A 21,710-nucleotide genomic window follows, 5' to 3' on the forward strand; every position below is an offset into this window, starting at 1 on the left:
AATTTTCATAAGGCACCTGACCACACGACTGAACAGTAGTCCAGGTGCGACAAAACTAGAGCATGTAGGACCTGCCTTGTTGATAGTACTGTTAAGAAGGTAGAGCAGCGCTTTTGTATGGACAGATTTCTCCCCCTCTTAGCTACTGTTGTATCAATATGTTTTGAACATGACAATTTACAATCCAGAGTTACTCCAAGCAGTTTAGTCACCTCAACTTGCTCAATTTCCACATTTATTACAAGATTTAGTTGAGGTTTAGGGTTTAGTGAATGATTTGTCCCAAATGCAATGCTTTTAGTTTTTGAAATATTTATGACTAACTTATTCCTTGCCACACATTCTGAAACTAACTGCAGCTCTTTGTTAAGTGTTGCAGTCATTTCAGTTGCTGTAGTAGCTGACGTGTATAGTGTTGAGTCATCCACATACATAGACACCCTGGCTTTGCTCAAAGCCAGTGGCATGTCGTTAGTAAAGATTGAAAAAAGTAAGGGGAATGGACAGCTGCCCTGAAAGTAAGGGGCCTGGACAGCTGCACTGGAGAATTCCTGATTCTACCTGGATTATGTTGGAGAGGCTTCCATTAAAGAACACCCTCCATGTTCTGTTAGACAGGTAACTCTTTATCCAAAATATAGCAGAGGGTGTGAAGCCATAACACATCAGTTTTTCCAGCAGTACACTGTGATCGATAATGTCAAAAGCCGCCCTGAATTCTAACAAAACAGCCCCACAATCTTTTTTTCATCAATTTCTCTCAGCTAATCAGTCATTTGTGTAAGTGCTGTGCTTGTTGAATGTCCTTGCCTATAAGCGTGCTGAAAGTCTGTTGTCAATTTGTTTACTGTAAAATAGCATTGTATCTGGTCAAACACTATTTTTGCCAAAAGTTTACGAAGGGATGGTAACAGGCTGATTGGTCAGCTATTTGAGCCAGTAAAGGGGGCTTTACTATTCTTAGATAGCGGAGTGACTTTTGCTTCACTCCAGTTCTGAGGGCACACACTTTCTAGTAGGCTTAAATTGAAGATTTATAAAATAGGAGTGGCAATATCGTCCACTATTATCCTCAGTAATTTTCCATCCAAGCTGTCAGACCCCGGTGGGTTGTCATTGTTGATAGACAACAATTATTTTTTCACGTCTTCCACACTCACTTTACGGAATTCAAAATTACAATTCCTGTCTTTCATAATTTGGTCTGATATACTTGGATGTGTAGTGTCAGCGTTTGTTGCTGGCATGTCATACCTAAATTTGATAATCTTGCCAATGAAAAAAAATCATCAAAGTAGTTGGCAATATCAGTCGGTTTTGTAATGAATGAGCCTTCTGATTCAATTAATGATGGAGCTGAGTTTGCCTTTTTTCCCATCATTTCATTGAACGTGCTCCAAAGCTTTTTACTATCATTCTTTATGTTATTTATCTTTGTTTCATAGTATAGTTTATTCTTCTTTTTATTTAGTTTGGTCACAAGATTTTTCAATTTGCAGTAAATTTGCCAATCTGTTGTGCAGCCATACAAATTTGCGATTCCTTTAGGCTCATCCCTCTCAACCAGTTTGGGAAATCTGTTTTGGAAATCTGTTTCAGAGTATTCCCACACATCATAGAGAGATATACAGTGCCTTGCAAAAGTAATCATCCCCCTTGGCATTTTTTCTATTTTATTGCATTACAACCTGTAATTAAAATGGATTTTTATTTGGATTTCATATAATGGACGTACACAAAATAGTCCAAATTGGTGAAGTGAAATGAAAAAAATAACTTCTGGTGCAAACATTTACCTTCAGAAGTCACATAATTTGTTAAATAAAGTCCACCTGTTTGTGTCACATGAGCTCAGTATGTTCTGAAAGGCCCCAGAGTCTGCAACACCACTAAGCAAGGGGCACCACCAAGCAAGCAGCACCATGAAGACCAAGGACCTCTCCAAACAGGTCAGGGACAAAGTTGTGGAGAAGTACAGATCAGGGTTGGGTTATAAACAAATATCAGAAACTTTGAACATCCGACGGAGCATCATTAAATCCATTATTAAAAAATGGAAAGAATATGGCACCACAACAAACCTGCCAAGAGAGGGCCGCCCACCAAAACTCACGGACCAGGCGAGGAGGGCATTAATCAGAGAGGCAACAAAGAGACCAAAGATAACCCTGAAGGAGCTGCAAAGCTCCACAGAGGAGATTGGAGTATCTGTCCATAGGACCATTTTAAGCCGTACACTCCACAGAGCTGGGCTTTACGGAAGAGTGGCCAGAAAAAAGCCATTGTTTAAAGAAAAAAATAAGCAAACACGTTTGGTGTTCGCCAAAAGGCAGGTGGGAGACTCTCCAAACATATGGAACAAGGTACTCTGGTCAGATGAGACTAAAATTGAGCTTTTGGCCATCAAGGAAAATGCTATGTCTGGCGCAAACCCAACATCTCTCATCACCCCGAGAACACCATCCCCACAGTGAAGCATGGTGGTGGCAGCATCATGCTGTGGGGATGTTTTTCATCGGCAGGGACTGGGATAATTGTTAGGCCTACTGCTGCTAGGTAGCTCTTCTCTCTGCTCTCCCCCTCCCCTCTGTCTGTCCTTGATTGCAGGAGTGAAGTCTGGTGTGCGGGAGTCAGGGTTCCAGCTGCAGCTCATTCACCATAATCACCTCAGCCTTTAAGACCCGGTCAAACATACCACTCATCGTCAGATCATAGTCAAGACGACCATGTTAGTCTCGCTGTTGACTCAACCTGCTTGTTTTCGCTCTTTGTGTTTTTGGCTTGTTCTATTTACTTTTCTCCTGTGCCACAGATTATTGGAACCTGACTCCTGCCTCCGCTTCACTCCTGCCACCACCACCCTGCCTTCCACTACCGGACCTCCCTTTTGGACTCACCACGGACACTAGGACGTTACGGTACCACTCCTGCTCAGAACCTGGATCTGTTACCCTCCCTGTAAACCTGGACTTGCTCTTCCCCTATTTTTGGAAACCTGGACAATTGCACATTGTAAATAAACCTGTTAAACCTTCTCTGGCTCGGTGTAGTAGTCTGCATTTGGGTTCACATCTAGTTAAATCGTGACAATAATGGTCAGAATAGAAGGAAAGATGGATGGCGCTAAATACAGGGAAATTCATGAGGGAAACCTGTTTCAGACTTCAAGAGATTTGAGACGGAGGTTCACCTTCCAACAGGACAATGACCCTAAGCATACTGCTAAAGCAACACTCAAGTGGTTTAAGGGGAAACATTTAAATGTCTCGGAATGGCCTATTCAAAGCCCAGACCTCAATCCAATTGAGAATCTATGGTATGTCTTAAAGATTGCTGTACACCAGCAGAACCCATCCAACTTGAAGGACCTGGAGCAGTTTTGGCTTGAGGTATGGGCAGAAATGCCAGTGGCTAGATGTGCCAAGCTTATGGAGACATACCCCAAGAGACTTGCAGCTGTAATTGCTGCAAAAGGTGGCTCTACAAAGTATTGACTTTGGGGGGTTGAATAGTTATGCACGCTCAAGTTTTCTTATTTTTTGGTCTTATTTCTTGTTTGTTTCACAATAAAAGTATTGCAACATGCATCAATTTCAGAGATTTTACTGAGTTACAGTTCATATAAGGAAATCAGTCAATTGAAATAAATTAGGCCTGAATCGATGGATTTCACATGTCTGGGCAGGGGTGCAGCCATGGGTGGACCTGAGAGAACATAAGCCCACCCACTTGGGAACCAGGCCCACCCACTGCGGAGCCAGGCCCAGCCAATCAGAATTAGTTTTTCCTCACAAAAGGGCTTTCTTACAGACAGAAATACTCCTCAATTTCATCAGCTGTCTGTGTGTCTTGTGTCAGACGATCCCGCAGGTAAAGAAGCCGGATGTGGAGGTCCTGGGCTGGCGTGGTTACACGTGATCTGAGGTTGTGAGGCCAGTTGGACATACTGCCAAATTCTCTAAAACTACATTGGAGGCAGCTTATGGTAGAGAAATTAACATTACATTCTCTGGCAACAGCTCTGGTGGACATTCCTGCAGTCAGCATGCCAATTGCACACTCCCTCAAAAGTTGAGACATATGTGGCATTATGTTGTGTGACAAAACTTTACATTTTAGAGTGGCCTTTCATTAGTCCCAAGCGCAAGGTGTACCTGTGTAATGATCATGCTGTTTAATCAGCTTCTTGATATGCCACACCTGTCAGGTGGATGGATTATCTTGGCAAAGGAGAAATACTCACTAACAGGGATATAAACAAATTTGTGCATAACGTTTTAGAGAAATACATCTTTTATTTCAGCACATGAAACATGGGACCAACACTTTATATGTTGTGTTTATATTTTTGTTCAGTATATATATATGCTTGGGCTTCTTGTGGTCAATTTGCAGTCAACAAATTCTTTGTAATTATGTCCCGGCCCCCTGTCCATCTGCTCAAAATAAAATCGTCCCACGGCTGAATATAGTTGATGATCCCTAATCTACTGGCCAACAGAGATATGATAGATTCATTGATGATTTGTGGCTGACACCTGCACACTTTCACAATGACTCAATAGTCAATTGGCTGTTAAGTGCCTAACCAAACGTCTTCATAACTAATCTTTAGCAGACCTTCTTTTGCTCATTACCTCTTGTTAGGCAGTTAATTGTTGGCTAATTACCAGTTAATAAGCATTTAAGAAGAGCTTGTGAGTTGCATGGTGCTTCGCCTGTCTACCAATCTCCTGGGATAGTTGTGTTGAACGTATGTTTCCACTTTTAATTAGAATACTCAGCTATTGAAACATCAATACAAATTCGGCATTAAAATGATTTATTATGGCAGAATAATGGTTTGAGGATGGGAAATTCAGCCATGTGGTGCTTGTCTAGGACTGTTGGATAGGTGGTACGAGAGGCCATTATGGTCATAACCATGTCATAATTAGTCATGACAGCTGACCTAACTTGTCATAACCTGTCATAATATGGTCATAACACTGTCATAACCCATATATTTACACCTGTTGTGACATATATTGCGTTATTTTATGGCTGGTTATAACACCTACATAAAAGTGTCAAAACTCACATTTATTCAAATTAGTTTTTTCCCTGCCAAGAAGTTTCCTTTAGTTTGAAAGTTTGTTTCTTAAATCCTTTGTTGTAGAATAACTTGTATAAAATACACTTTATGACACTGTCATGAACCATTATGACCATCCTGTGTCACTTTACTTGGACTAAGAAAATACACTTTATGACACTGTCAAGAAGCATTATGACCATCACAATCATATAAGCCAGATAGGCATATCACGTACAGGCCCTTATATCAGTTGTCAGTCAAAAAGAGGGTGTCTTGTCCTGCTTCCGAAATTTTCTCCTGCATTCATTCCAATCATCAGCAACAGATTGTTGGGGTAGGTGCATGTCTGACATCAATATTTGCGCAAATTCCAATGACAATTCAATATGGTCAATTAAAAAAGATTATGTTTATGTTATATTTATATATAACATAAACATACTGTTGACAAGTAGGCTATGGTGTAATGGAATGTTTTCTCTTGTGTGGTAAGTTTTGCGGGTTTTGACACTCTTATGTAGGTGTCATAAGCAGCCATATAATAACTACTGTGGTAGGTTTTGTGGGTTTTTGTACTCTTATGTAGGTGTCATAACCAGCCATAAAATAACGCAATATATGTCAAAAAAGATATAAATAAATGTGTCATGACATGGTTAAGTGTTACCAAATACTGTTAGGGGAGTGAGCAATACAGTGAGAAAGGTAATGTCGGCAAGTTACTGGTGCTACGGTGACAAAAAACTAACTTCAAGTTAAACCCATGTCAGGGTAGAGAAAACGAGATGCCCTAATTTGTTTCCTGGCATCCGCTGTGGATGTAGAACATTTCATGAGCGGATAATCCAAAAGACTCACAAAAACAGTTTGTCCCCCACCCAGCTCCTCTGCCAAATCACAATTATCGGCTCAAGAAATCCCTTGGGCCAAGAACTCTAATCTCCTCTTCAGTCTGTGTTAATTGTCCATTTTGTTACAGATTTGGATCCACCTGTGGCCAATTCAATTGTTTGGACATGATTTAGAAAGAAACACACCTGTCTACACAATGAGTGTACAAAACATTAGGAATGTTCTTTCCATGACCAGGGGAAAGCTATGATGCCTTATTGATGTCATCTAATACAATCCACTTCAATCAGTATAGATGAAGGGGAGGAGACAGGTTAAAGAAGCATTTTTAAGCCTTTGAGACAATTGAGACATGGATTGTGTATGTGTGCCATTCAGAGGGTGAATGGGCAAGACAAAATATTTAAGTGCCTTTGAATGGGGTATGGTAGTAGGTGCCAGGCGCACTGGTTTGTGTCCACAACTGCAATGCTGCTGGGTTTTTCACGCTCAACAGTTTCCCGTGTGTATCAAGAATGGTCCTCCACCCAAAGGACATCCAGCCAACTTGACACAATTGTGGGAAGCATTGGAGTCAACATGGGCCTGCATCCCTGTGGAACGCTTTCGACACCTTGTAGAGTCCATGCCCTGACAAATTGAGACTGTTCTGATGGCAAAAAAGGGACAAGAATGGGAAAGTCCTTGAGTGGCCCAGCCAAAGCCCAGACTTGAATCCCACTGAAAATCTGTGGAAAGACTTGAAGATTGCTGTTCACCGCTGCTCCCCATCTAATTTAACAGAGATTGAGAAAATCTGCAAGGAAGAATGGGAGAAAATCCCCAAATTCAGATGTAAAAAGCTGATACAGACATACCCAAGACGACTCAAAGCTGTAATCGCCACTAAATGTGCTTCTACAAAGTATTGACTCAGGGGTGTGAATACTAGAAACATGTATTCACTTTGTCATTATGGGTTATTATGTGTAGATGGGTGAGAATTATTATTATTTTAATCCATTTTGAATGCAGGCTGTAACATCTCAAAATGTGGAATAAGTCAAGGGGAATTAATACTTTCTGAAGGCACTGTACAGTATGTGACTAAAAAGTGCAAGTAGATACATTTTGGTCATAAAGTCAGTATCTGTAACGAACCCTGCATCCTGAGTCGGTTCCTGTCTGTGTTGTCAGTTTTCTGCTCGGGATCTCCAGTTTCCCGAGGGTTCTGGAACGCTCCCTGCCTGGTTGCCGGGTGACGTTGCTAGGCGGGAGCTCTCATGATTTACCGCACCTGCATCCCATCAGCAATCTGCACACCTGGTCCTGATCATCACCCTTTTTAGGCTCTGACCTGACATCCATTCCCTGCCGGATCGTTAGCCATGAACAGTATGTTTATCAGAGTATCAGCCTTAGAGCTTCTAGCGTTAGTTTTGTTGTTTTGCACCTTGTTGGCTTGTTGTGTACTTACCTCCGTTTTGTTCCATCTGCAGTCACTCGCCCGGAACCTTCACCCAACCCCTGCCTGGTGGTCGGCGGCTGCCGAGCCATTATTGGACCTGCCACTGCACCCCCAACAACTCTTCCACGCCGCCCGCTCTGTTCCCTGGATTATTCAGCATCACTCTTGAATCTGTTAAATAAACACTCACCTTCGTTTCAACTTACCTTGTCCTGGTCTGCTTCTGGGTTCTGGCTTTGTAACCCATGACAGAACGATCCGGCCAGTAATGAACCCAGCGGACCTGGACTCTGTTCGCCATGCCATTACCCATCAGGAGAAGATGTTGGGACATCATAGCACAGTACTACAGGAGATAGCGTTGTCAGTTCGGAACCTTTCTACCAGTCTGACGGAGGTCCAGACCCAGCGCAAGTTTCCGGTGGAGAATCCACTACCGGTTTCACCCATCTCGCCTGCCGCTTCTGGAGCTGTGTCATTTCGTGAGCCCAAGGTTCCGACGCCGGATAAATATGAGGGGGAGCTGGGAAGATGCCGTTCTTTCCTTATGCAGTGTGGTTTAGTGTTCGATCTACAGCCCTACTCTTATGCCACAGACAAGGCTAGGATAGCCTTTGTTATTGAGTTGCTGCGTGGTCGAGCGCTGGAGTGGGCTTCAGCCGTTTGGGAACGACAGGACACCTGCATGGCTTCATACCAGGGGTTCACGGCCGAGATGAGGAAGCTATTCGACCATTCCGTCCGAGGGATGGACGCAGCTAGGCGCCTGTTTTCGCTTCGCCAAGGAACTCGCAGCGTTGCCGACTTCGTGATCGAGTTCAGGACGTTGGCTGTGGAGAGTGGGTGGAATGAGGAGTCTCTGCAAGCGGCCTGTTACCAGGGCCTGTCGGAGCAGCTCAAGGATGAGTTGATCTCCTATCCGGAGCCTAGTGACCTGGACAGCTTGGTAGCCTTGTCTATTCGGGTGGATAACCGAGTTCGAGAGCGAAGGAGGGAGAAGCAATGGGGCCCGTCCAATCGATCAGCTTCTCAGGTCCCAGTCGGGTCGGGAAGTGGACCAGAATACGTCGATCATTGTCCACCACACAGGATTAGTGGAGAGGTCCTGTCTCCCGATTCTGAACCCATGCAAGTGGGGCGGCACGGGTTAACCAAGGAGGAGCGCCAACATAGACGTAAGACCAACTGTTGCCTCTACTGTGGTAGTTCGGGACATTACATCGCCACTTGTTCCCGGCGGTCGTCAAACTGCTCGGCTCGCTAAAGTTGGGAGGACTTTTAGCGAGCCAGTTTCAACCTCTCAATACCTCTGTCAGACCCCGTTTCCCGGCTACCCTCATGAACAGGAATCAGAGCTTAGCGATTAACGCTTTTGTCGATTCAGGTGCCGATGGAAGCTTTATTGATGCCGAAGTGGTGGAACAGCTGGGGCTTTCCAAGGAGCAATTACCGGAAGCCATTGAAGCTACCACTCTGAACGGCAGTAGTCTGGCACGTATCACGATGAGGACTGAACCGGTTAAGATGCTGTTGTCGGGGAATCATTCTGAGGTGATCTCATTCTTCATTCTGCCGTCTTCCCATGTTCCTCTGGTCCTTGGATACCCCTGGCTGAAGGAACACAATCCCACGTTCGATTGGGTGACGGGCAAGGTAACGAGTTGGAGCCTTGATTGTCATGCTAACTGTCTCAAGACTGCCTGTTCCCATTCGGTTCCCAGTCAGGTGATTGAGGCTAAACCCCCAGATTTGTCCCTGGTTCCCGAGACATATCACGATTTGGGGTAAGTGTTCAGTAAGCAGAGGGCTCTGTCACTCCCTCCCCACCGACCATATGATTGTGCTATCAACCTGTTCCCTGGAGCTGTCTATCCCAAGGGACGGTTATACAGTATCTCCCGACCTGAACGTGAGGCTTTGGAGACCTACATCAAGGAGTCCCTAGCTGCTGGTCTCATTCGTCCCTCGTCATCACCCCTGGGGGCAGGATTCTTCTTTGTGGGTAAGAAGGATGGCTCTCTTCGACCGTGTATTGATTATCGGGGGTTGAATGATATCACGGTCAAGAACAAGTATCCCCTGCCCTTGATGAGCTCTGCCTTCGACTCCTTACAGGGTGCTACGGTGTTCACCAAGCTAGACCTACGCAATGCGTATCACCTGGTCCGGATCAGAGAGGGGGACGAGTGGTTGACGGGTTTCAATACACCGATGGGTCACTTCGAGTATCAGGTGATGCCGTTTGGACTGACTAATGCTCCAGCTGTATTCCAGAGTATGGTGAACGACGTCCTGAGAGATATGATCGGTCTCTTTGTGTTTGTTTACCTGGATGACATTCTGATCTTCTCAAAGGAACCTTCCAACCACGTCCAGCATGTCAGGCAGGTTCTGCAGCGATTGTTGGAGAATCGCCTGTTCGTGAAGGCCGAGAAGTGCGAGTTTCACGCCCACACGACATCCTTCCTCGGGTACATCATCTCCAGGGGAGAGATTAGGATGGACCAGGAGAAGGTTAGGGCGGTTCTGGAATAGGCCCAGCCCGGTACGAGATTGCAGCTCCAGAGGTTTCTGGGGTTTGCGAATTTCTACCGCAGATTCATCCGGGATTACAGCCGAGAAGAAGAATCTTGCTTACGTGCAATCGGCTAGACGTCTCAACTCTCGTCAGGCCAGGTGGGCGTTATTTTTCGGACGATTCAATTTTTCCCTGACGTTCCGACCTGGATCTAAGAACGGCAAGGCGGACGCCTTGTCCCGGATGTTCTCCAAGACGGAGGAGAGTGGGGCCAAGACCGAGACGATTCTTCCCCGGAACTGTGTCGTGGGAGCAGTTATGTGGAGGATTGAGGAGGAGGTTATGGCGGCCCTTCGGACGCAGCCCGGTCCCGGTAACGGTCCACCCGGTCGGTTGTTTGTGCCTGAGTCGGTTCGTTCTGCTGTCCTCCAATGGTCCCATGCCAGCAAGATGGCTTGTCACCCTGGCGTGGCTCGGACGATGGCGTTTCTTCGCAGACGATTTTGGTGGCCTGCCATGGGAGAGGATACTCGGAGGTTTGTTGCTGCCTGTCCAGTGTGTGCGCAGAATAAAAGTGCCAATCGGCCCAGCTCTGGACTACTTCACCCCCTTCCTATTCCCCGGCGACCATGGTCGCATCTGGCCCTGGACTTTGTCACTGGGTTGCCCGCTTCTGAGGGGAACACGGTCGTTCTGACTATCATGGACAGATTCAGCAAGTTCGCCCACTTTGTGCCCATTTCCAAGCTTCCCTCTGCCTCTGAGACGTCCGAGATCCTGGTTAGGGAGGTTTTCAGGGTCCACGGGTTGCCCAGTGACATCGTTTCCGACCGTGGTCCTCAGTTTACCTCTGCTGTCTGGAAGTCCTTCTGTTTGGCCATTGGAGCTACAGTCAGTCTCACATCTGGTTTTCACCCCCAATCTAATGGTCAGGCGGAGAGAGCCAACCAGAAGATGGAATCCACGCTACGCTGCCTTGTCTCCTCCAACCCCACCTCCTGGGTCTCTCAGTTGCCTTGGGTTGAGTATGCCCACAATACTCTCCCTACATCTGCCACTGGGATGTCTCCCTTCCAGTGCCTGTATGGCTACCAACCTCCCTTGTTTCCTTCTCAGGAGAAGGATCTCTCTGTGCCCTCTGTTCAGGCCCACATTCGTCGTTGCCACCGGACCTGGCATCGGGCCAGAAAGGCCCTCCTTAGAGTTTCTGACCGGTATCAGCTCCAGGCGAATCGTCGCCGGATTCCCGCTCCCACCTATACCATCGGAGATAGGGTCTGGTTGGCCACACGGGATCTTCCTCTACGGACTGAGTCTAGGAAGTTGTCACCAAAGTTCATTGGTCCGTTTGTGGTGGAGAAGGTGATCAATCCGGTTGCAGTTCGACTCAAGTTACCGAGAACGCTCAGAGTCCATCCCACCTTTCATGTCTCCTGCCTCAAGCCTGTTCTCCTCAGTCCTCTGTTGCCTCCTCCGCCTCCTCCTCCTCCTCCTCGGATGATCGGAGGTGGTCCTGCCTACACGGTGCGACGCATTATGGATTCCAGATGGCGGGGCCAGGGTTTCCAGTATCTCGTGGACTGGGAGGGGTATGGTCCTGAAGAGAGGAGTTGGATTCCTCGGCGACAGATCCTTGATGCTGACCTCCTTCGTGACTTCTACCGCCTCCATCCTGGCGCTCCGGGTAGTCAGCCCGGTGGCGTTCGTCGGAGGGGGGGTACTGTAACGAACCCTGCATCCTGAGTCGGTTCCTGTCTGTGTTGTCAGTTTTCTGCTCGGGATCTCCAGTTTCCCGAGGGTTCTGGAACGCTCCCTGCCTGGTTGCCGGGTGACGTTGCTAGGCGGGAGCTCTCATGATTTACCGCACCTGCATCCCATCAGCAATCTGCACACCTGGTCCTGATCATCACCCTTTTTAGGCTCTGACCTGACATCCATTCCCTGCCGGATCGTTAGCCATGAACAGTATGTTTATCAGAGTATCAGCCTTAGAGCTTCTAGCGTTAGTTTTGTTGTTTTGCACCTTGTTGGCTTGTTGTGTACTTACCTCCGTTTTGTTCCATCTGCAGTCACTCGCCCGGAACCTTCACCCAACCCCTGCCTGGTGGTCGGCGGCTGCCGAGCCATTATTGGACCTGCCACTGCACCCCCAACAACTCTTCCACGCCGCCCGCTCTGTTCCCTGGATTATTCAGCATCACTCTTGAATCTGTTAAATAAACACTCACCTTCGTTTCAACTTACCTTGTCCTGGTCTGCTTCTGGGTTCTGGCTTTGTAACCTGTGACAGTATCATCCAAAACTGAGTTTCATTCATTCTGACTATTTTGTGGAAATGATAGTGGCTTCATTCCTATGGTGTCTCATGGGGGACAAACATCAGTAACTGCCACGTCGAACCACACCCCCAAGACTGAAATCTCCTTTTTCTTAATGAGCAACAGAAAAACACGTGGAATCTGTGCGTTCAGTCGCTCTTTAAAGGTCTTGCTCTGTGGGCAATGGAAGGTAGCACATGTCATAAATTGCCTACCGTAGACTGTCTACAATGTTCTGATGGTTAATTGCTCCTACTAAGTGCTACGTAAGCGAAAGTTGTACAATGTGGCCCATTCGTTGGCTGTGACTGTTACAGCAGTAGTTTTACTTAGTAATGTGTGAAATTTGCCACCAACCTCCACAAACCCTCTCCCACTTGAGCCTGAGAATACATCACTGATCAGGCCACACCTCATCCGCTTGACTGATATTTTAGTGAAATGAGACAGGCACAGTTGAGATATCATGACAATGACAACTAACACCAAGTTATTTGTGTTCCCCTCAGACAAGGAATTGTATTGTGATGTAATTGTATGTTCTTCCTTTACAAATGCTAATAAATACATTTTAATACCATTTCATATGGGAGGAGGTTTGTAGGCTTCACATAGAATTCCTGGTGATGAGCAAGGGTGGTGGTGTTACACCACGAGGTGGTATAGCACAGGAGGACTCCCAAATATTAGCAAGACAAGGTATTTGAGCGAGGTGTGCATTGGACATGCAGATTTTCCCAGTTATCTCTGGAATGAGAAGAGGCAATCCTAGACCTTGACCCCGCTGGTAAAGAGACTACTTGGTTTAATTAGGGCTCGGCTACCCTCGAAGGGGATAAATTACATTACATAAATTATGTTCTTAGCCGATGCCCTTCTCCAAGGTGACTTCTCGTTTTACACATCACCCAGTTGGAAGCAGACTGCAGTTTACAATGGTAGACTCAAGGTCAGACCACCAATATGGTTTATTCGACCGAGATGATTGGCTCAGAATCAAGCCCACATTTTTTTAGGTGTCCCTACAAATTGTCTGTAGTAAAAGGTATAGCTAGGTACAAAAGGAATGACTAGCCTAGCTGACAGGTTACCCAAAAAAACACTGCTTACAACAAATTACCTTCTTGACTGGTTGCCATCTTAAATCACTGCATCTGTAACGCTCTTTAAACTATCTTCACTTCTCGTCTGTCTTTTGTAATTTTTTCTCCAACCCATTTCTCCGAGCTGCCTCCAAACCTCCTGACTGAATGCAAAACGTTTAACTCACGCTGGTATGGAACAGTAAACCTGACAGCTCATTTAGACTCCCAAAATTGATATAAATTCAGTGTGATCTAGTCATCTATTCCGTGCCTATGCCTCCCGACTGTCATCTCTCCTTTCATTAGTCAGAACAATAGCTAACGCCACAGAGTTCATTACAGACAATCAAATCCCGGCTCCTCCTGACCCATTTAATTCACTTCCATTTTTAATGTTATCATTATTGTTAATACGTTTTAGCTTAGCAGAAGGCCCTCATGAAGGTGTGCCTCTGAACAATATGCAATCATTAATCCGGTCATTTGGCGGGTGCTATTTCGTCACTGTTGTGGATGTTGGGATAGTAGTAGTTTCTTGACTGTGAGTTTTTGGCAGTTGATGCTAGACATTGGACACAGGAAGTAAGTCCTAGACATTAGAGTAAATGTAAAGGATAATGAAGTTGGACACCATGCTGTACATGATTCTCACAATTGCTAAATGATTGTTCCAGACTGGAGTAAATGCCTTATGTACATGGTGTATATACGACATTAAACAGTACATGACAATGACACAGTACAATTATATTTGGTTTGTAATCACATTTAGCACTCGTAATGCTTTCTTAGTCACAGAAACACACACATACTCACATGTATCACACACTCACTTACTCACTCTCGCTCTCTCTGTCTCTCTCTCTCTCACACACACACACACACTTGGCGGCCACGTCCAGCATGCTGCCCTATTATTTCCATCAGCCAGTCATCCAGTCATGTGGACACACTCAGTCATATTCCATGTCATCAATCAGCCTATAAACAAGTGACTCATCTTGTATCAGGGCAGATGGATGGATAAAGAAACCTAAACGGTCAGGTCATTTAAGCGATAGATGGATGGATGGGAGATTGGATGGAAAGATAGACAAACAAATTAAACTACTATTTTACCTCAGTGTGAGTTCACAGCTTTGGATATGGAGACCGATTTTTGCATTGGAGGTAATGTTGCAGTCAGGTCAAAAAGTGCTATTCTGCATTGCTGCTGTCTCTAGTAAAAAACAAAAAATATTGTTCAGTACTGTGCACTGATGCAATTTATATGATTTTTTAATAACTCCTATTAACTCCTGTAGCAGGCCTAAAAAACTGCCGGTCATGGTTGACCAGTCTCTGAACCTGGGTTGTAGCCACAGCAGTGGTGCATGTATTTCTGTCCCTGAAATCTGAAAAAGCTTGGCTATGCTCAACTTTCATTTTGTATCAACCATTTTCCATTCAGTTTGATAACCCTTGCCTTCAGGGCTTTAGTGTGTGTGTGTGTGTGTGTGTGTGTGTGTGTGTGTGTTTCTCACCCACTCTTCATATCCTGTTAGCAAGAGCACTGACTGTATTGAGTTGATTTAACCCTCCCGTTGTCCTAGGGTCAAAATGACCCGCCACTGTGTTGAACCAACTTTATTTAATTTTTATATTTTTTGGATCATTTGTGAGAAGGAGGCAGTGATACTTTCTTTAAAGTCTCACTGCCTCCTTCTCACAGATGATCCCAAAAATATAAAAATTAAATAAAGTTGGTTCAACACAGTGGCGGGTCATTTTGACCCTAGGACAACTGGAGGGTTAATTAGACTTTTCCCAGACAGTACTCTCAATTATCTAAATCAAGGCACTTTGGCCCTGCAGAGTAACTAATCTCACCTAGGGCTTTTGCAGTGACTGCCACACAGGCAGTCAAGAGTCATGTAGTAAAATTCTATGTGAACGTTGAGTCACGGTAATCTCCTCTTATGCACTCTGGACATGTGTTAGTAGTACCCAACTCGGTAATTATCATCAGGTCGCTAATGGCCACAAACTCAGGGCTCTATTGTCCCTCTAACCACTCTGACATCAATACAAATGCAATCAAAAATCACAAACACTTATAATCAAAACAGTATGTGCTTTTAAAAACTCACCATACTGTTATTGATCAATTTGAAGAAAGTTCAACAACAGGTTGAAACTGAATTGAAAACATGGTTGTTGTGGATGTTGTTTCAAAGACTAACACAACGAAATGGACAGTGCTTTCTAAGGTGATGATTAATTCAAAAATCCCATATGCATATTAGAGCTTATGCATATTGTGCTGTTATACAATACATAGCCTACCACATACAGTGGGGGAAAAAAGTATTTAGTCAGCCACCAATTGTGCAAGTTCTCCCACTTAAAAAGATGAGAGAGGCCTGTAATTTTCATCATAGGTACACGTCAACTATGACAGACAAAATGAGAAAAAATAATCCGGAAAATCACATTGTAGGATTTTTGATGAATTTATTTGCAAATTATGGTGGAAAATAAGTATTTGGTCAATAACAAAAGTTTCTCAATACTTTGATATATATACCCTTTTTTGGCAATGACACAGGTCAAACGTTTTCTGTATGTCTTCACAAGGTTTTCACACACTGTTGCTGGTATTTTGGCCCATTCCTCCATGCAGATCTCCTCTAGAGCAGTGATGTTTTGGGGCTGTCGCTGGGCAACACGGACTTTCAACTCCCTCCAAAGATTTTCTATGGGGTTGAGATCTGGAGACTGGCTAGGCCACTCCAGGACCTTGAAATGCTTCTTACGAAGCCACTCCTTCGTTGCCCGGGCGGTGTGTTTGGGATCAATGTCATGCTGAAAGACCCAGCCACGTTTTGTCTTCAATGCCCTTGCTGATGGAAGGAGGTTTTCACTCAAAATCTCACGATACATGGCCCCATTCATTCTTTCCTTTACATGGATCAGTCGTCCTGGTCCCTTTGCAGAAAAACAGCCCCAAAGCATGATGTTTCCACCCCCATGCTTCACAGTAGGTATGGTGTTCTTTGGATGCAACTCAGCATTCTTTGTCCTCCAAACACGACGAGTTGAGTTTTTACCAAAAAATTATATTTTGGTTTCATCTGACCATATGACATTCTCCCAATCCTCTTCTGGATCATCCAAATGCACTCTAGCAAACTTCAGACGGGCCTGGACATGTACTGGCTTAAGCAGGGGGACACGTCTGGCTCTGCAGGATTTGAGTCCCTGGCGGCGTAGTGTGTTACTGATGGTAGGCTTTGTTACTTTGGTCCCAGCTCTCTGCAGGTCATTCACTAGGTCCCCCCATGTGGTTCTGGGATTTTTGCTCACCGTTCTTGTTATCATTTTGACCCCACGGGTGAGATCTTGCTTGGAGCCCCAGATCGAGGGAGATTATCAGTGGTCTTGTATGCCTTCCATTTCCTAATAATTGCTCCCACAGTTGATTTCTTCAAACCAAGCTGCTTACCTATTGCAGATTCAGTCTTCCCAGCCTGGTGCAGGTCTACAATTTTGTTTCTGGTGTCCTTTGACAGCTCTTTGGTCTTGGCCATAGTGGAGTTTGGAGTGTGACTGTTTGAGGTTGTGGACAGGTGTCTTTTATACTGATAACAAGTTCAAACAGTTGCCATTAATACAGGTAACGAGTGGAGGACAGAGGAGCCTCTTAAAGAATAATTTACAGGTCTGTGAGAGCCAGAAATCTTGCTTGTTTGTAGTTGACCAAATACTTATTTTCCACCATAATTTGCAAATACATTCATTAAAAATCCTACAATGTGATTTTCTGGAAAAAAAATTCTCAATTTGTCTGTCATAGTTGACGTGTACCTATGATGAAAATTACAGGCCTCTCTCATCTTTTTAAGTGGGAGAACTTGCACAATTGGTGGCTGACTAAATACTTTTCCCCCCACTGTATTACACATGGCAAAAACAAATCAATAAAAAATGGACTACTGATTTAAGATATCTTTGGTTCATAATTGGTCTAGCCTAAATTAAACAAATTCAGAGTTAGCCTACAAGTATAGTGAATTTGAGTTTGATTAGCCTACTTATAGGGCAGTTTTTATATTTTCATAATTAATAGGCTGACACATTACCTTTTAGCTACAGAATATCTCACCACCGTGTGTTACCATCTTCTCCCCTCTGTCAACAGTTTAATGAAATATGTTTAGCTGTGAAAACATGTTACTATAGATGTTCCCAAACAGATTTCACTTGGTTTCCCAAATTAAGCACTGGGTAAATGCAGGAACAGGTTTGGAGAGCCTATGGCATTCAGAGTTTTGCCGGGATATCGGCGAAATAACCGGAGTAGCCCACCTGACATGAGTGAAACGAACCGACAGGAAAGTTGCCTCCATTCGCTTTTTGTGTGCATATTTTACATATTAGTAAAGACAAGATCCTCCTGAGTGGCACAAGATCCTCCTGAGTGGCGCAGTGGTGTAAGGCACTGCATCGCAGTGCAAACTGTGCCACTAGAGATCCTGGTTCGAATCCAGGCTCTGTCGCAGCCGGCCGCGACCGGGAGACCCATGGGGCGGCGCACAATTGGCCCAGCGTCGTCCAGGGTAGGGGAGGGAATGGCCGGCAGGGATGTAGCTCAGTTGATAGAGCATGGCGTTTGCAACGCCAGGGTTGTGGGTTCGATTCCCACGGGAGGCAAGTATAAAAAAATATATATATATGTATTCACTAACTGTAAGTCGCTCTGGATAAGAGCGTCTGCTAAATGACTAAAATGTAAATGTAAGATAAAATTGAGAATAGTCTGATGTGTGAAAATATGATCACTTGATGAGAGAACATAGTGTGCAGCAGAGGCAAGGAACAGAGCGCAAGCTTTTTTTTTTCGACTTTCTCAAAGCATCAATAGCCTATAGTTGCATCATGCAGCCCATATATCTTTTGATTTCAAAAGCAATGTATCGTTTGTATCTTTCACAACTAAAGTTGCCAAATAACTCTCAATCTAGTGTATAGGACCTGTTTCAAATGATCACTTTTACGCTCAACAAAGCCACTTCATATGCACACTCTCGCTCCGGGAATTGGGAAAAATATCCTTTCTATTTTATTCAACTAAGTTCAATTATATTCTTCTTACTATAAAATCATATAATATAAAATATTGGCGAGGGACTTATAAACATATCTTGTTTGCTAAATGAACAAGTCTACAGCCTATGGCATGGCACATAGCCAGATAACATACCGTAGGCGGTAACACTTTACTTCACACCCAGTGTCATAACACGTTATGACACGGTTATGACACAGCGTTACTCTGGACCCAGATCTCTCTTTCGACGATCATATCAAGAATACTTCAAGGACAACTTTTTTCCATCTTCATAACATTGCACAAATCAAAAACGTTTTGTCCAAAAATGATGCAGAAAAGCTAATCCATGCTTTTGTCACTTCTAGATTAGACTACAATGCTCTACTCTCCAGCTACCCGGATAAAGACTAAACAAACTTCAGTTAGTGCTAAACATGGCTGCTAGAATCTTGACTAGAACCAAAAAATTTGATCATATTACTCCAGTGCTAGCCTCTCTACACTGGCTTCCTACAAGGCATTACATTAATGGACTTGCTCCTACCTATCTCTCCGATGTGGTCCTGCCGTGCGTACCGACACGTACGCTACGGTCACAAGACGCAGGCCTCCTTATTGTCCCTAGAATTTCTAAGCAATCAGCTGGAGGCAAGGCTTTCTCCTATAGAGCTCCTATCCATGTGAGAGACGCAGACACAGTCTCGACCTTTAAGTCTTTACTGAAGACTCATCTCTTCAGTAGGTCCTATGATTGAGTGTAGTCTGGCCCAGGGGTGCGAAGGTGAACGGAAAGGCACTGGAGCGACGAACCGCTATTGCTGTCTCTGCCTAGTCGGTTCCCGTCTCTCCATTGGGATTCTCTGCCTCTGACCCTATTACGGGGGCTGAGTCACTGGCTTAGTGGTGCTTTCCATGCCGTCCCTAGGAGTGTTGAGTCACTGACGTGTTCATCCTGTCCGGTTTGTCACCCCCTCGGGCTCGTGCAGTGGAGGAAATCTTTGTGGGCTATACTCAGCCTTGTCTCAGGGTAGTAGGTTGGTGGTCTGTTGATATCCCTCTGGTTGTGTGGGGGCTGTGCTTTGGCAAAATGGGTGGGGTTATATCCTGCCTGGTTGGCCCTGTCCAGGGGGTATCGTCGGACGGGGCCACAGTGTCTCAGGGTATTAGGTTGGTGGTCTGTTGATATCCCTTTGGTTGTGTGGGGGCTGTGCTTTGGCAAAGTGGGTGGGGTTATATCCTGCCCGGTTGTCCCTGCCCAGGGGTATCGTCAGACGGGGCCACAGTGTCTCCCGACCCCCCCGTCTCAGCCTCCAGTATCTATGTTGCAATAGTCTATGTGCCGGGGGGCTAAGGTCAGTCTGTTATATCTGCTGTTATTCTCCTGTCTTATCCGGTGTCCTGTGTGAATTTAAGTATGCTCCCTCTAATTCTCTCTCTCTCTCTCGCTCCCTCTCTCCCTCCCCTCCCGGAGGACCTGAGCACTAGGACCATGCCTCAGGACTACCTGGCCTGATGACTCCTTGCTGTCCCCAGTCCTCCTGGTCGTGCTGCTGCTCCAGTTTCAACTCTTCTGTCTGGGGCTATGGAACCCTGACCTGTTTACCGGACGTGCTACCTTGTCCCAGACCTGCTGTTTTCAACTGTCTCTCTCTACCACACCTGCTATTTCAACCTCTAAATGCCCGGTTATGAAAAGCCAAGTGACATTTACTCCTGATGTACTGACCTGTTGCAACCTCTACAACCACTGTGATTATTATTTGACCCTGCTGGTCATCTATGGATGTTTGAACATCTTGGAGAAAAATCTGGCCTTAATGGCCATGTACTGTTATAATCTCCACCCAGCACAGCCAGAAGGGGACTGGCCACCCCTCAGAGCCTGGTTCCTCTCTAGGTTTCTTCCTAGGTTTCCGCCTTTCTAGGGAGTTTTTCCTGGACACCGTGCATCTACATCTGCATTGCTTGCTGTTTGGGGATTTAGGCTGGGTTTCTGTATAGCACTTTGTGACATCTGCTGATGTGAAAAGGGCTTCATAAATACATTTGATTGATTGATAATACGATGCCATAACAGCTGACATACAGCGCATTTGGAAAATATTCAGACCCCTAGACTTTTCCACATTTTGTTACATTACAGCCTTATTCTAAAATGCATTAAAATATTTTTTCCCCTCATCAATCTACACACAATACCCCATAATGACAAAGCATAAATAGGTTTTTAGAAATGTTTGCAAATGTATAAAAAACAGAAAAATCACTTTTACATAAGTATTCTGACGCTTCACTCAGTACTTTGTTGAAGCACCTTTGGCAGCGATTACAGCCTAAAATAAATACTGGATTTATTGTGATGGTGTATACTCAATATATTTATTAGACTTCTTTAAATGTAGATGTTCCAAAGGTGCGCATCAAAAGCCTGTATGCGGCTTGCATGCGTGGAGGCCTGGATATGCTTAACGTGTTTATGTTAAGACCGGCAGTATTTTGCATGACAATAACCGGCTGACAAAATTTCATGACCACTACAGCCCTAATCCCGCCAGTGTTTTAGTCTCTCTACTAAAGGCTTCATCAAAGTTTACCACATTCTAACAATGTGAGTACCACAAGCCACAATTGAAACTACATTTTTCAATTTCATCAATACAATCACTTAAAATAATTTTTGCCTTTGGCTAATCTAGTTCAAGTCCCCATTGTTTAAATGTAGTTCAAACGGAGCTAGAGCCACGGTAGCATTCAGTAACTGGCGTGTTTAAGTTAGCCTAGCATACTGTCGAGTGCGACAGACTAGTGACAGGTCCCTTGACAGGTATAGCCCCTTATAGCCTTTGTAGGAGATGAGGAAGACAGTGGTCAACAGAGAGATGGTAAAATAATGAGAGGAGAGAGAGAGCTCACGTTAATGGTCTAGAGGAGAGACTTGGTGGTCTAGGCCACCGCAGACTCTCATTCTGCTTCCCTCAACTCCCTCTCTCTTCTTCACTGTCTTCTATTGGCTGATGAATTCCGATACATACTAATGATGCCACTCACGGTAACCAAGACGACAAGGAAGCAGACACCACAGTGGCCAGCATGAGGTCAGTCACGTCATTGAGAAGTCAATACTAAAACTGTACATATCATACCCACTGTAGTGTAACGCTGAACACAGATAATTGTAGCTCTCAACATTAAACAACAATTGTGGTGATTGTTACACTCATTATTTTACTCATGTTGGCTTAGAAGTAGAGCTGAGCGATTAAACGAAATGTCGGTTATTTTTAGTTTTTTAAACAACTAATTGACCAATCTTTTTTTCTC

The sequence above is a fragment of the Coregonus lavaretus genome (assembly GCF_964263955.1).
Source record: "Coregonus lavaretus genome assembly, chromosome: 16".
In the NCBI taxonomy this organism is placed as follows: Eukaryota; Metazoa; Chordata; class Actinopteri; order Salmoniformes; family Salmonidae; genus Coregonus; species Coregonus lavaretus.